This window comes from Balaenoptera physalus (genome assembly GCF_965194825.1).
Source record: "Balaenoptera physalus genome assembly, contig: HAP1_SCAFFOLD_717, whole genome shotgun sequence".
NCBI classification, from domain to species: Eukaryota; Metazoa; Chordata; class Mammalia; order Artiodactyla; family Balaenopteridae; genus Balaenoptera; species Balaenoptera physalus.
In genome coordinates, this window is record NW_028126046.1 from 235,388 (window position 1) to 251,666 (window position 16,279).

Here is a 16,279-nt window from a genome sequence, read left to right on the forward strand (position 1 = left end):
GCATATCTTCAATATCAATTCACCAAAGGAAGAAGATGTGCCATTACTTTATGTATTACCAAGAAATAACAAAATATATACCAATTAAATCACGCCATTATTTATTCACGTATCCCAGTTTCAGTGATGTTAAAATGTAAAAATACAAGTTAGAATTGGTATTTCACTGTGACAGAAGAGGAGAGAGGTTATCTATACTTTTGTTTAACCTGCAGATAGAAAAGTAATCCTACTGAATTATATTAAATAAGAATATTTAATGCATATGCGTTTACTTATATTTTTACAGAAAGAAAAGTATATGGGCAATGGTAAACATATTACAAACATATAGAAGAAACAAATATAAAAATATATTCAATATAACAAACAAGGGTATAAGGGACTATTAAATCTCCATCTGTTTGATCAACGGTCTGAATGTGCGGGGGATGGAAAGATAAAAGTGAAGAAATGTGGGATGATTAGACAGTAAAATGAGAAAGGAGCTGTGTCTCTATGTTTTAATGTATGTATTTATTGGGCCCACAACAATGTACAGTCCTGGGACAGAATGTGATAGATACTATAACAAAAGCACACACACACACACACACAAAAAAAAGTAAAGAGACATTACTACCTAAGAGAGGTCAGTAAAGTTTTTTTTTTTCCCCCAAAAAAGGTAACAATTAAAAGGGGTCAAATCCCCACAAATGAATAAGGGGAAAGAAAATTTTAGTCAAAGAGAAAATACTCAGAAAAAGCAGATAACAAAAAAGCATTCAGGGCTTCCCTGGTGGCGCAGTGGTTGAGAATCTGCCTGCCAATGCAGGGGACACGGGTTCGAGCCCTGGTCTGGGAAGATCCCACATGCTGTGGAGCAACTGGGCCCGTGAGCCACAATTACTGAGCCTGCGCGTCTGGAGCCTGTGCTCCGCAACAAGAGAGGCCGCGAGAGTGAGAGGCCCGCGCACCGCGATGAAGAGTGGCCCCGCTTGCCGCAACTAGAGAAAGCCCTCGCGCAGAAACGAAGACCCAACACAGCCATAAATAAATAAATAATTCCCATTTAAAAAAAAAAAAAAAAGCATTCATCTCCTAATTCTAAAGCCCAGTTTTAAAGAAAACAAAGAGTTAAATCTACTAATATCAGACCAAAAGTTGGAAATATCTTGTAAACTCTAAGTTTGCCAACACATTTTGAAAGATTTATAAAAAATAAAAATAACTCCATTTTCATTACATAAAATTTCAGGTACTAGTAAGCTTTAAAAGCAAATAAAAAAACTTAAAAGGTCATATCCTCGAGCCATGAGGATTTAAGCCTAGCAACTATCTTCCCTAAATTCTCCAAATACCACCAGAGAAGTACTTTCTCTTACACATGCACGCGTGCAAATAACACCACAGACTAAATCTCACTCCCAGCATGATGGGAAAACGACCCCATTCTTTGTGTTCAAGCTCAGTTCATTATGTTGATCTTGAACTACAGAAGTATAGATTCCTCTCACTTACCAAAATGAGGTTAACAGTTACTGCTGTAGCAATTTAGACAGTTAATTCAGGGGCTAACTACCTTGAGCCTGAATTCTGAGCAAACTGGGAACACCCTTGCTTTAAAAAAAAAAAATCAAGCAGCTCCAAATCTTATGAATACATCATATACCAGTTTTTTAATAGAGCCAGTTGTTTATAAACCAGAATGTAGTTCCCTTGGAAACATTATAAACACAGGTTAAGTTTTCTTGCTAGTCCACAAAATTTAAGTTTAATCATGATGTAAAAGCCTAGAACTAATAGTTCTAGATGAGGTCTGGAAAAGACAGTTAGCAAAGAAAATGAAAGCAACCATCACAAAGCAGAAAAACTAAGTTTCCTCCTAATAAAAACCTAACATAAATCTACTTACTAGACTGGCCCCAAAATGTGCTTATGTACCTATACATATGTGTGTGTGTGTGTGTGTGTGTGTGTGTGTGTGTGTGTGTATGTATGTAAATAACAACACTGATTCCTGGTTCTCTTGCCTTTGTCAGAATAGTACCAGTAGCAGCACACTATCCTGGCTTTCCCTCTCATTTTACGTCTCCATCTACGCTACAGTTCTAGGACCTAAAATTAGGAGCCTAGGATCCAAAACAACCTGCTAGCCTTCTATCCAAACAACCTCTCAAGCCATTATCATTTAATACTGGTCACAAAAATTAGAAGACCAGCCTTAAGAGTCTGAAGTTCAACAAGAAGCCCCTTTTCCGTAATAATTCTGTATCCTGGGGCACACATTAATTATGTTAAGTATTACTTCCCAGGAGAGCTCAACCAGACCGCAAATGGAAACCTCCTCACTGAAATTTCTAGGTACCGGCAAGCTGTGGAAGAACGCCTCTGCCAGCATTGCCTACTTGCCTACAGAGGAAAAGTCCGCTCCTTGCTGGAGCTTTCGTCTTCTGAGGCTAGATGATAAACTCCTTGAAGGCAGAGATTTTGTTTGCTTTGTTCCCTGTTGTGTCCCCAGAGCCCAGAACAGTGACCAGCAAATAAGAGCCTTCATAAGTAGAAAAATTCATTCATTCATTAATGAAGAAGGAAAGGGTATACTTTGTGGCAAAGAGGAGAGTGAGTTATGGAGAGAAAAACTAAACTCACAGATTGGCTATTATTCTCAAGAGCTTGATAACTACAAATCTTACTAACAGTAGTGTTTTTAGAGATGCATATTTAAAGGGAGAGTAACCAGGTAAAAGGAATAAGGAATAAAAAGAACTTTAGGGTTTTCAAAGATTAAACATGTCTAAGAAAACATGTCATTTCTTCTCATCTTTTAATCCCTCTTATAAATTTCAAAACACAACCCCAAATGAAATCTACATCCATTAAAATTCCACTTTTTGTATTCCCACAAATCAGGAAATACAGTAAATCCAAATTTCTTATAAATTATTTAAGTTACACAATAATATTCTATTATTCTTTACATCACTGAAAATTCCTAACTTTCATAAACCAAAGGCAATCCTTGATACCTAAATTATGTGAAAAATCAGAAGATGGGTGTCATTCTCCAAACATAAAAGTTTCTAAGTGGGATGCTGAATGTAATTTAAATAAACCTCACATTAGAGTAAATTGAGGATTTCTAGTGCAAACACCAAACTCTGCAGATTCATTAGTGCTTCTGTATCAGAAAAAAAAAAATGTAATAAAGCAACAAATACAGAAGCAAAATTATGCACGGGGGATAATGCTCCCAGTATACTGCCATGGCATGGGTATTTAGCTAAAGGGACATGAGTGAAAGAGCAGACAACAAGCAATTCTTTCAGGAGTCTGAAAAGATACTACTATCAGAATTTCATCAGCCTACATTACTAAACATTTTAAACATTATGCCAAAGAAAAGGCTATTCGTCATGCATCTAAATAGAAACCATAATATGCTCACTTTAGAAGAGAAATATTCAATTTACATTTTGGGTCCCTCATGCTAATCGAAATCAATCTACTTATATAACATGTCAATCTTTAGGTTTGTTTTTACTATGATTTTCTCCCTTAAAATCATCTGTGGAGACTATCCAGAACCACCAGGTGATGACTTTCTTGAAGTGTCAACCTGGGGAGGCTACAGCACCCAGTTAACTTAATCCAACACTAATCTACATGTTGCTATGAAGGTATTTTGCGGATATAAGTAAAGCCTACAATCCATTTAAGTAAAGGAGATTACTATCCCACATAATCGAAGTGGGCATATCTCAATTCTTTGGAAGGCCCTAAAAGCAGGTTTCCCAAGGAAAGAAAAGAAATTTTGCCTGCGGATCACCGTTCTGGCCCATGCCCACGGGAGTTCTATCCTGCAGGTGATCTCCTCCTGACAGCTTTCCCATACACATTTCAGACTCGCTTAGCCAGCTGCTGACAATCATGCAAGACAATTCCTTGTAATAAAACGGATATATATGTATCATATATATATAAATATATGTATGTATCTCTCCTACTGGTTCTGCCTCTCTGGTTGAACTCCAACTGATACACACCACAGTACGGAATATCAATTTAGAAATAGTACTTCTTCGATTTAATTGGGAAAAATATTTTGTATTTGCAGATGTATGGGTAGGCCTACATAATCCTCGTTTTAAAATTGCAGTAGCTCAAGACACTGGTACAACGCTAAATCATCTGACAGGAACTACTATTGTTCTGTAAGAGCAGTGTAAGGGACTATTTGTTTTTCTCAAGACCACAAAGAATAAGTCTGGGAATTCTTCATGATTTAATCTAAACCTATTAATATTGGAGAATCTTACGTAAGTACTAGGAAATTTTAAAAGAATAATAAGAATTTTCTTTAGCCCAATGATAACATTCTGCTGTCATTTTTGCACTTAGAAGGTGGCTGAACACCCAGTAAAAATGCATGCTACTTCCTGAATCAGGGTGTGGCACTACAGCTGCATCGCCTGAGAGGCTACTACTTAAAGGGCACTCCAGCAAAAGAACCACCACATAAAAGATGGGCTAGAAACCAAGAATAAGACAATTATATCCAACAATATCAGAATCTTACCAGAGAGAACACATACTTTATCCACAAGCAATGGACCTAAGAGGTACTGTTCAACTGGATATATAACCGGCTGGTCTTTAATTCTGATCAAGCAAAACCCCCAGCAAGCCCCAGCAGCAGCAAGAGTGGCAGCAGCAACTCCTCTAGTACAGAACTGTAGCCTTACTTAACACTCACTTTCCCAGGAAGTCCCAAACAAACCCCCCCGACGGTGCAGGGACAGAAACGTGGCGTGGAAGGTACAAAGTGCGGGAGGCTGGCTTTCTGAGAAACAGCATGGCCAAGAGGGATATGAACACAGACAGACACAGAGACCAAAACCCCAATGGAATAGGACCAGGATAAGACAAGCCAAAAGAAAGGTGAAGAAACTCAGATGATGAATGACAGGGAGCCAGACACCCACACCCAGGAAATAGTGGAACAGCAACATAAGAAGCAAATGGTTAGTAAGAAACACAGCAGCCACGCACACGCAGCTCAGTACTAAAACTCTGGGAAGAAAAGGCATAAAATAATTCCAATCATCTTTTATTCCCCTCTTAAACTATGCTGCTCAATAACAAATTACAAAGCCAGTAGCAATTGAGTTTTTAAAACTGTTTCTTTTCTTGGTAGCCAGGAAACTCTGTGTCGAATCTTAAAATAAGATTACAATGTTACATGACCAGAGGACAAAATTCTATAGTACTTGTTCAAATTTATAAGTAATATTCTGTGGAAAGAACAGATCATTTACAACTCTTCCCCAAAATGTGAGGAATATAGTGGCTAATAAAAGCTATCTGGTGTGCTTTGGATATCAAATATAGATTTAATTCTATTTCTTACTCTCGTTCAAATCACGTCCATCTCCCAAAATCAGTACTGGGTCCAAAAATGAATTGAAACATTTTTCAAGCAAGGTATCTGGAATAGCAAGCAATAATTTCAATGCAGAGTTCTAACACAAAAAAATAAAACTGAAAAATAAAACTTTATCAAGAAATTTCTTTTCTGAAAGACTGAAATACATTTAGTGGGAAGTCACTAATCCATCAGAAGTATCGTATTTTATTTTATTTTTTATTTATTTGTTTTATTTATGGCTGTGTTGGGTCTTCGTTTCTGTGCGAGGGCTTTCTCCAGTTGTGGCAAGCGGGGGCCACTCTTCATCGTGGTGCGCGGGCCTCTCGCTATCGCGGCCTCTCTTGTTGTGGAGCACAGGCTCCAGACGCGCAGGCTCAGCAATTGTGGCTCACGGGCCCAGCCGCTCCGCGGCATGTGGGATGTTCCCAGACCAGGGCTCGAACCCGTGTCCCTTGCATTGGCAGGCGGATTCTCAACCACTGCACCACCAGGGAAGCCCAGAAGTATCGTATTTTAAAATCTATGAAATTAAGATTTGAATAAAGGTCTGATTTCAAAAAATAAATAAATAAATAAATAAAATAAAAATAAATTACATCTATGAAGTACTGCTGTTGATTTCAGGGTGACACAAAAGCAAAGAAAGGCATGTACTTATGTAAGTATGTAACGAGAGAGTGTGTGTGTGTGTGTGCACGTGCACGTGTGCTGGGGGTAAAGATGCAGTGCAAACAGGGAAGACGTATAAAAAACATACATAATCTAATCTTGAGACTCTGATAATTTGTTAATTCTGACTTAAAGAACTTTATCCACCCATCTTATCCAGAACCAGACCAGAAAACACGAATAGAGTTAATATCAAAATAAGAGGAAACAAATGAGTAGGTGATCAGCTCATTCATTCACACTTTCAACTTAGTGAAGAAGAATTGTGAGGGTTGGACTTTATCCTTTTAGTTTTTTGAAAATCAAAATTCTATGGGTACAGAACAAGAGGAAAACGTTACTTCTAGGGGAAAATATCAAGTCTACCAATATCCTAAAAATTTAAAACTTAGTAAACAACTTATGAAAGTAGTCTACTACTTCCCAACATTCAAGAGCATGAAAATAAAATTCTTCTAAGAATCAGGCTCAAAGGAGTCACACGGATTAATGACTTCATTCTGTCACTGCCAGTCTCTCTGACTGTTCAGAATACAGTGATTAATGCAGTTCTACTGGAAGAACTATTTCTATGCACTTGTGAATTTATGTTAAATACATGGTGTAAAGGAAGAGGCCAAGAGGCATACGCTTTATCTTTAGTACAAAATACCCTAACAAGAAAAAAAGGCAAAGAAAATTCCAAGAGAGCTATCTGGCTGGTTCTGTTTAAACAAAGCTCATTCTGAAGAAGTCGAAGTCAGAGCTCAATAAAAAAATCACATCCAAGTCTCCTAACTTGTCCTCAAAATGTCCCTCCTTCTAAATTTGGCCTATGTACCAATGTAATAGCTTGCTTCTCCACAATACAGAGTCTAAAAATTCACAGCCCAAAAGAGCAACGGCTCAACATAAAAGGTCTAAACCAATTAAAAATTTTAACTCCTTAAACTTGAGGTTCATTTGTTCCTTAAACAGATAAATAAATAATGAGAGAGCAAGTGGCTATCTGCACTCTCTTGATTAGCCAGTAGAAAACTTTAACTTCTTTTTTTTTTTTTTTTTTTTTAATTTATTTATTTTTGGCTGTGTTGGGTCTTCCTTTCTGTGCGAGGGCTTTCTCCAGTTGCGGCAAGCGGGGGCCACTCTTCATCGCAGTGCGCGGGCCTCTCACTATCGCGGCCTCTCTTGTTGCGGAGCACAGGCTCCAGACGCGCAGGCTCAGCAGTTGTGGCTCACGGGTCTAGTTGCTCCGCGGCATGTGGGATCTTCCCGGACCAGGGCCCGAACCCGCGTCCACTGCACTGGCAGGCAGATTCCCAACCACTGCACCACCAGGGAAGCCCCGAAAACTTTAACTTCTTAATCAATGAATACTTTCTCTTTCCAATCAATGATGCTGAAGTCCATCGCTTCCCAATCTATTCCCACTCCGTGTTGCCATTCAGAGACTGCAACAGTGAAGTTACACTGACTTAGAATAAAAAGTAGGTAATAAAGTAAATTCAGAGAGGCAGATATATTGGAAAAATATGTCCCGAAAAGTACATAGTTTTAAAACCATCCTTCAACCTCTCTAACATAGAGAGTGCCTCTTCAGCTTCCCTTTCCTTACCTTTCCAACTCAGCAATCTTCTTATCTTTGTCATTCTTCTCATTTTCCACCTCCTTCAAGATTTCCAAGAGGCGGTCAACTTCTGCCTGGGCCTTGCTAGAGTCATCTTTGTACCTGGCAATCGCTCTCTCCAATTGCTGTATTCGATCACTCATCTCTGGACTGGCTCTGGCTTCCGATGCTGCCTCGTGTGCCTACAAAGAAAATGTCCAAATTCTATCAGATATACATACAGTAGCAGTGGGCAAACCATGTCCCCAAAAGCCACCTATACTCCAATTTCAACAGGGGATTATCAAACATCTAATAGCTAGTCTTCAATTTATAAGGTTCTTCTCTGCTTAAATATTACATAGACAAAATATCACTACACAGTTACATTTTTTTTTTTTTATAACTGGAAGTTTGTACCTTTTGACCACCTCCACCCATTATACAAACACACACACACACACACACAGCCCTCCATTTCTGACAACTACCAATCTGGTCTCTGTATCTATGAGTTCAGTTTTTGGTTGCTTTTTGGTTTTTACATTCCACATATAAGTGAGATCATACAGTATTTGTCTTTCTCTGTCTGACTTACTTCACTGCCCTGCTTTTAAAATGTAATAATGCTAGGGAAGCACTTATCTACTAGAATGGGATAAAATCTGAAATATGATATTTAACAATTATTCTGGGTCTTACATTTTATTACTAGACTCTTCTCTCAATCTTACATTAGGAAATATGCTCTCATTTATTTTAAGACTTTTTTTTAAAGTCAAAGGGTTTTTTATTTTCAATAAGGCAATTTCCAATATAAGTTAAGTTGAGAAACAGGCATGATAAAATAGTCAAATTCATTCAACATCTAGCAGAACTGAAAAAGCTGTATAAGACAGGTATATTGTTAATTAAGATCTCTGTGATCTACTTTCAAATTCCTGGGCATAGGTTAACTTACTGATTCCATAAACAGTTATGTGTTAATGAATAAAACTAAAGCTGATTCCCAAATATAATTAATAAATTGTTTTTATTATATTATTATTTTAGATTTTATTCTAAACAGCAAAATTCATACAATTACCTTCATAAAACAAGAATGAGTAGGCCTGTTCCATACAGGAAGCTACTGGAACTTCAGTTCCAACATGTAAAAAACTCAGAAGTCATCACTACTATTTTTACAAGAAAAAGTTGAAAAACAGAAAATCAGTGAGTTTTCTAGGACCTATCAGAGAACTGAGGTCACAGGAAAAATTACCCCTCCAACATCAAGAGACACTGGCAAACCCACAGAGCTGAAGCTGAGATCTGCTCACCTGGAGCAGAAGCTGTGAGCAGAAACACTTAAGTGGTAATTTTAAGGAACTGCTGGGGGCTGAGTGTGGACGTACAAGCAAAAGAGTGAGGAAAGTCCCAGGGCCGGCGGTTTTAGGGGGGCCCGTACTTTCATGGGCTTTAATCCAGGAACCACACCAGGGTCTCACAGTGAAGAGCCAACAAAAATCCCCTTGTGGTTCTGGCTGCAGGAGGGGAAGAGTAACAATTGTGAAATATGCCCAAAGTGTACTCTATCCAAAGACAGACCCTCAGGAGTAAAAATTTTAACAGAGCTTTGTCCTACCTGGGGAAAGGGCATTTCTCCCACTCTAGCCCCTGCTAGTAAAAAATAAGACTCATATATTTGACACAGATGTTGGAATTACCAGACAGGGAATTTAAAGTAACTATGATAAATAGCTAAAGGCACAGGACTTCCCTGGTGGTCCAGCGGTTAAGAATCCGTCTTCCAGTGCGGGGGACACGGGTTTGATCCCCGGTCAGAGAACTAAGATCCCACATGCCGCAGGGCAACTAAGCCCGCGCGCCGCCACTACGGAGCCCCCACGCCTCAACTAGAGAGGCTGCATCCCACAAACGACAGAGCCCATGCGCTCTAGAGCCCGTGCGCCACAACTAGAGAGCCCGCGCATCACAATGAAGATCCCGCATGCCACAACTAAGACCCAACACAGACAAAAAATTAAATAAATAAAATAAATAAATATTTTTAAAAAATAGTTAAAGGCGCTGAGGGGAAAAGGAGACAACACCCAAGAGTAGAGGGTCAATGTAAGCAGAAAAATGGACACTCCAAAGAAGAATGAGAAGGAAATGCCACATATTAAAAACACCTAAGATCTTGCTTATAATGTGGAATCTGAAAAAGGTGAACTCAGAAAAGCAGAGGGTAGAAGGGTGGTTGCCAGGGGCTGGGGGTGGGGAAATGGGAAGATGTTGGTCAAAGTGTACAAACTTTCACTTATAAGATGAGTAAGTCCTGGGGATCTAACGTATAGGATAGGATATTGACTCTAGTTAACAATGTTGTGTTGCATACTTGAAATTTGCTAAGAGAATACATCTTAAAAAGTGTTCTCAACAACCTAAGTGTCCATCAGTGGATGAATAGATAAGAAAATGTGGTATGTACGTTATGTATGTATGTATACACACACAGGAATATTACTCAGCCATAAAAAAGGGGGAAAGTCTTTTCATTGGCCACAATATGGATGGACCTTGAGAACGTGCTAAGTGAGATAAGTCAGACAGAGTAGATAAATGTCATTATGATTGCACTTACATATGGAATCTAAAACAAAAACAAAAAGACCAAGCTCACAGAAAAGACCGGTAGCCTGCCAGAAGTGGGGAGTCAGAGGTGGGCGACATGGGTGAAGGGGACCAGAAGGTACACATTCCAGTTACAAAACAGTAAGTCCTGGGGATGTGATGTACAGCATGGTGACTATAAGTATGTGCTGCATATGTCAAAGTTGCTAAGAGAATAAATCTTAAAAGTTCTCATCACAAGAAAAAAAATTTATAACTATGTATACTGATGGATGTTCAATAGATTTACTGTGGTGATGATTTTGCAATATATACAAATATTGAGTTGTTATGTTGTACACCAGAAACTAATAAAATGTTATATGTCAATTATACTACAATTTTTAAAAAGTGTTCTCACCACACACACGAAAAAAGGTAACTATTTAAGGTTGATGAATGTGTTAATTAGCTTGACTGTGGTAACCATTTCACAATGCATACACAGATGAAAGCATCATGTTGTACACCTTAAATATCTACAATTTTTGGCATTGAAAAAGCTGAGGAAAAAGAAAAGAGTGAAAATGTATATTGCAAACTCTAGAGCAACCTATATTTAGGTTGGAGGAGGGCATTGTGGGAGCAGTGTAATAGGAAAACATCACTAATTAATTAAAATGAAAAGTTACAGTTGTCCAGAATGAAAGAAGGGAAAATACGAAAAGTAAAATGGCAATTAGCAGAAAAACAAGTAATAAATCAGAGTAGGGGGAAGCCACCAAGTCCTCTACCCAAAGATAACTTTATTTTTTCTCATGAACCTAAACACAAAGTTTAAGAGATCATAAAAATGGCCAGCTATAGAAGTATCATAACAAGGAGATTAAAAATAAACAAAGAGAAAATGTGGGATTGCCATAAATAGGCGAGTTTGGAATATTAGTGAACAACATTTATTACTCTTGACAGTTACTGCTCAGTTTCATAATCCTAAATACATCTAACAGTCTTACCTTCAATATTCCAGTATTAAATAGAAAATTACCTCCACTTCTTTAGTGAGGGGGAAAAAAGTCAATTACCAAATCTGAATTAGTTAATCTCAAAAAAAGTATTTTCCTACTTATTCAAAAGTAACTTTAAGCTACTGGATTTTCTTCCTTTCCTTAGCTTAAGAATATGACTTCATTTCTGGCAAACCCTAAATAATGATTCATCACAAGGTGTTCATGCTGAACACACCCAATATATGTCAAAAGAACACCACCAAGTCTCAAGACTAGGCTGGGCCCCCTTCTCATCAGTAATCACATGAACTGGACCCAGTTAATCAGAGTTGGTAACTCAGAGATAATAAGTATGAAAGTGCTTTGAAAACCACAAACTGCCATATAAATATTAGAGAGGTGTAAATCAATGAAATGGATAGTAAATACCTGTACCAAATTCTAATATTCACCGGTATGGGTGACTATCACTGTTAAATTATCTCTTTCCAGGAAGCCTAATGCTAATAGAAGAAAAATATCAGATAACTGAGATTTTTACATGGTGGTCTTACATTTCATCTATAAAGGAGCTGCATATTTTAATCTTACTCTGAATTGCCAATTTTCTAAGAGTTTGGGGACTCTCAGGAGTAAAGTAAAATAGGATAAGAATGCCAAGAGAATTAATCAAGGTATAAATGGTATTTTGAATTTTAGGAGATTATTACTCCACTGGTAAGTTATTCCATATGGACACTATAGAGTTTTCTACTATGCTGTTATTTAAAGCAAAGCAAGAACAGTCATCAAGACAGTATGGGACTGGCACAAAAACAGAAATACAGATGAATGGAACAGGGTAAAAAGCTCAGAGATAAACCCACTCACATATGGTCACCTTATTCTTGATAAAGGAGGCAAGAATATACAATGGAGAAAAGACAGCCTCTTCAATAAATGGTGCTGGGAAAACTGGACAGCTACATGTAAAAGAATGAAAGCAGAACACTCCCTAACACCATACACAAAAATAGACTCAAAATGGGTTCAAGACCTAAATGGAAGGCCAGACACTATCAAACTCTTAGAGGAAAACAGAGGCAGAACACTCTATGACATAAATTGCAGCAAGATCCTTTTTGACCCACCTCCTAGAGAAATGGAAATAAAAACAAAAATAAACAAATGGGACCTAGAAACTTAGAAGCTTTTGCACAGCAAAGGAAACCATAAACAAGATGAGAAGACAACCCTCAGAATGGGAGAAAATATTTGCAAATGAAGCAACTGACAAAGGATTAAACTCCAAAATATACAAGCAGCTCATGCAGTTCAATATCAAAAAACAAACAACCCAATCCAAAAATGGGCAGAAGACCTAAATAGACATTTCTCCAAAGAAGATATACAGATTGCCAACAAACACATGAAAGGATGCTCAACATCACTAATCATTAGAGAAATGCAAATCCAAACTACAATGAGGTATCACCTCACACCAGTCAGAATGGCCATTATCAAAAAATCTACAAACAATAAATGCTGGAGAGGGTGTGGAGAAAAAAGGGAACCCTCTTGCACTGTTGGTGGGAATGTAAATTGATACAACCACTATGGAGAACAGTAGGGAGGTTCCTTAAGAAACTATAAATAGAACTACCATACAACCCAGCAATCCCGCTACTGGGCATATACCCTGAGAAAACCATAATTCAAGAAGAGTCATGTACCACAATGTTCATTACAGCTCTATTTACAATAGCCAGGACATGGAAGCAACCTAAGTGTCCATCAACAGATGAATGGATAAAGAAGATGTTGCACATATATACAGTAGAATATTACTCAGCCATAAAAAGAAATGAAATTGAGTTACTTGCAGTGAGGTGGATGGACCTAGAGTCTGTCATACACAGTGAAGTAAGTCAGAAAGAGAAAAACAAATACCGTATGCTAACACATATATACGGAATCTAAAAAAAAAAAAAAAAGTTATGAAGAACCTAGGGGCAGGACAGGAATAAAGACGCAGATGTAGAGAATGGACTTGAGGACACGGGGAGGGGGAAGGGTAAGCTGGGACGAAGTGAGAGAGTGGCATGGACATATATACACTACCAAATGTAAAACAGATAGCTAGTGGGAAGCAGCCGCATAGCACAGGGAGATCAGCTCAGTGCTTTGTGACCACCTAGAGGGGTGGGATAGGGAGGATGGGAGGGAGATGCAAGAGGGAGGAGATATGGGGATATATGTTTATGTATAGCTGATTCACTTTGTTATAAAGCAGAAACTTAAAAAAAATAAATAAAGCAAAGCAAGAAATTGGAAAAGTTTTCTTTAACCTTTTTCAACTGCGAGTCCATCTTCAGACACTCTTCCTTCTTCTGCTCCAAAGCAATTTCTAGTGTCTTAAGCCGTGAGTTCTTTTTCAGTCCTGCGGAAGCCAGGGAAGAAGCATGCTCTTTCAGATCCAAGAGTGAAGCCTAAAAGAAGCAACATACATCTAGAATAAATACTATTTATTAACAAAATGGAGATTTAAATTCTTAAATTTATTTTCCTGGTGGTTTGTAGTTTCTTTCCATTAGCATATACTGACATATTTCCACTTCAAGAACATGAAATACAGAACAACAACATTAGCTCTGGCTTTCAAGTTCTAACTAAAACAGAATGAATTCCCAAGAAATACCAACTGAATAGTGACTTAAAGAGCTCTACCAATACATATCCATTCCCACAAAATAAGTGGAAGTAGATCAAGCTTTGTGAATGTAAGCAGTCAACCTTAGTAGCTACACGGACTTTTTTCTTCTCTTCTAATTTTGGAAGAAACATTCTATTAGAAACACAAATTCCCATAAATTTTCCTAAAGATATTAGAAAGAAAACCCTGAGAATGTCCCTAAAGCTCATTATTATCTGATCACAAGGCATTAGGCATTTCTGCTATTTAGGTGACATCGACAAGATTCTTCAAAAGTAAAATCAAAGTCTATTAAGTCACCTAATTGGTCAACAATCATTTAAGATTTCTCTGCCAATGCTGAGGTGATCATTAAGAGCTGATGTAAATAAACTGTCCTCCTTGTGCATATGCCGTTCGTCTATCAGCTTTCTCACCATTAGCACAATATTTCTCCAAATGTAACTGGAGAAATACTGTTATTTTAGGATCTGTAAAACGTCATTAGCAAGTAAGAAGCCAACTCATAACAGATGCAAGAGGTAAGAGGTAAGACTTAGGAAAGAAATGATTCCATCTACTATATCTCTGCAAAGCTTCCTGTAATAATCCCTGCTATAAGAAGATTCTTTAAATCTTCCAACAGACCCTTTTTTTATACGCATTATGTAAACACCAACAACATATACACACAATGCACTGGCTAAGCAAACCAAATAATTCCATTTTGGTGATCTTGACCTCTTTCTCTGAGAGGTCGCCTTGCAACAGGCTGACTTTTTCTTTCAGGTCTTTAAGATCTTTTTTGTAGTTATCAATTTCCTCCTGCTTTTCGTGCTCATCTCGGTCCCGCTGGTCCTTTAAGCGTTTGATTGTCCGCTCCTGATAAGAGAGCACATCAATACATGAGAAAATTCCTTTCATACTTCTATCATATGACTGCAATTCAGCTTCTAGCTGATAAAATTTCACACTTCCATCCTCCATTCAAAAGACAGTGATAGGGCTTCCCTGGTGGCGCAGTGGTTGAGAGTCTGCCTGCTAATGCAGGGGACACGGGTTCGGGCCCTGGTCTGGGAGGATCCCACGTGCCATGGAGCGGCTGGGCCCGTGAGCCACAACTACTGAGCCTGCGCGTCTGGAGCCTGTGCCCCGCAACGGGAGGGGCCGCGATAGTGAGGGGCCCGCGCACCGCGATGAAGAGCGGTCCCCGCACCGCGATGAGGAGTGGCCCCCGCTTGCCGTAACTAGAGAAAGCCCTCGCACGAACCGAAGACCCAACACAGCCAAAAATAAATAAATAAATAAATAAAATTAAAAAAAAAAAAAAAAAAAGACAGTGATAGGTCGTTAATAATTGACCTTGTAAAGAATTCAACCTTCCAACCTATCTTGCCCTAACATACATCTGGTTTTGTTCTTTTGATTCCCCTAGGTTTCTTTTCCTATAACCTTAATTAGTATTAGATGTCCCTAGAGTATTCTTTTGGAATAATCTCATTTATTCAAATCCCAAGCAACAAAAAACTTATACATATACCCTAAGGACAATAAGTAGCAAATATTTCTTTTCTATATATAATTCACATGTTGCCTACAAAGCAATGGAAACAACTCACAACTCACACAGCAAACAGGAGGAGGTTGGAGAGATTATGATTTGTTGAGCTTAAAGCATAAAGAAGGATAAAGAAAAGAGAAACCATTAAAACTTCTGTCAACAGATACTCAGGAAGTTTGAAAGTTGAAGCAATTTAAGTATATTTATGGGTATTATTTCTGAATATATTCGGGGATCAAGCCTTGATCCCTAGGCAGGAAGCCTGAAACATTCTGAGTCCAAGAGGCTTAAGGAACAGTAACCCTATCCCTTAAAGAAAAAATAATAATAAGAAGAAGAAGAATCCAATTAAAATGCCCCACCAAGAGTCCTTAAACCTCCTCCAAGACATTAACACTTGTCATGTTGGGCCACTTCTTTATTTAGTCAACCATTCCTGTAAAAACTAGGTTTGCTCATGAAGGCAAAATGAAGTGGCAAGGCCACGACTAGAAAAACAGCAAGTACACTGTATTAATAACTAAAACCCATGAATATATTAGATCCCAATGCGGCACAGTAAAAGAGAACTAATGTTGCCTCCTGATGGTCAGCGTCTGACATTCCCACATCACCGAATTCCAGCTGACCATACACATAAAAAGAAGATAGTAAACAGGGAGCACATGGCTGATTCTTTAGAAACTTCAGCCACTGCCCTCCAGTACGGAATCCATCCTGCCTAGCAACAGGTGCTTAAATTGGCAACAATAAAACGAATCTTCTTTCCCTTACACTG

At 38.3% G+C, this 16,279-nt stretch overlaps 1 pseudogene across 1 annotated transcript in view; it reads right to left on the bottom strand.

Moving 5' to 3' along the window:
- LOC309653626 (ELKS/Rab6-interacting/CAST family member 1-like) overlaps positions 1-16,279 on the bottom strand; it is a 176,968-nt pseudogene that overhangs the window by 23,646 nt on the left and 137,043 nt on the right. The window contains exons 10-12 of the transcript XR_014268837.1: positions 14,682-14,822; positions 13,597-13,737; positions 7,671-7,864 (exon numbers count right to left, since the gene is read on the bottom strand). The product of XR_014268837.1 is annotated as an ELKS/Rab6-interacting/CAST family member 1-like (transcript). The remainder of the gene's footprint in view (positions 1-7,670; positions 7,865-13,596; positions 13,738-14,681; positions 14,823-16,279) is intronic.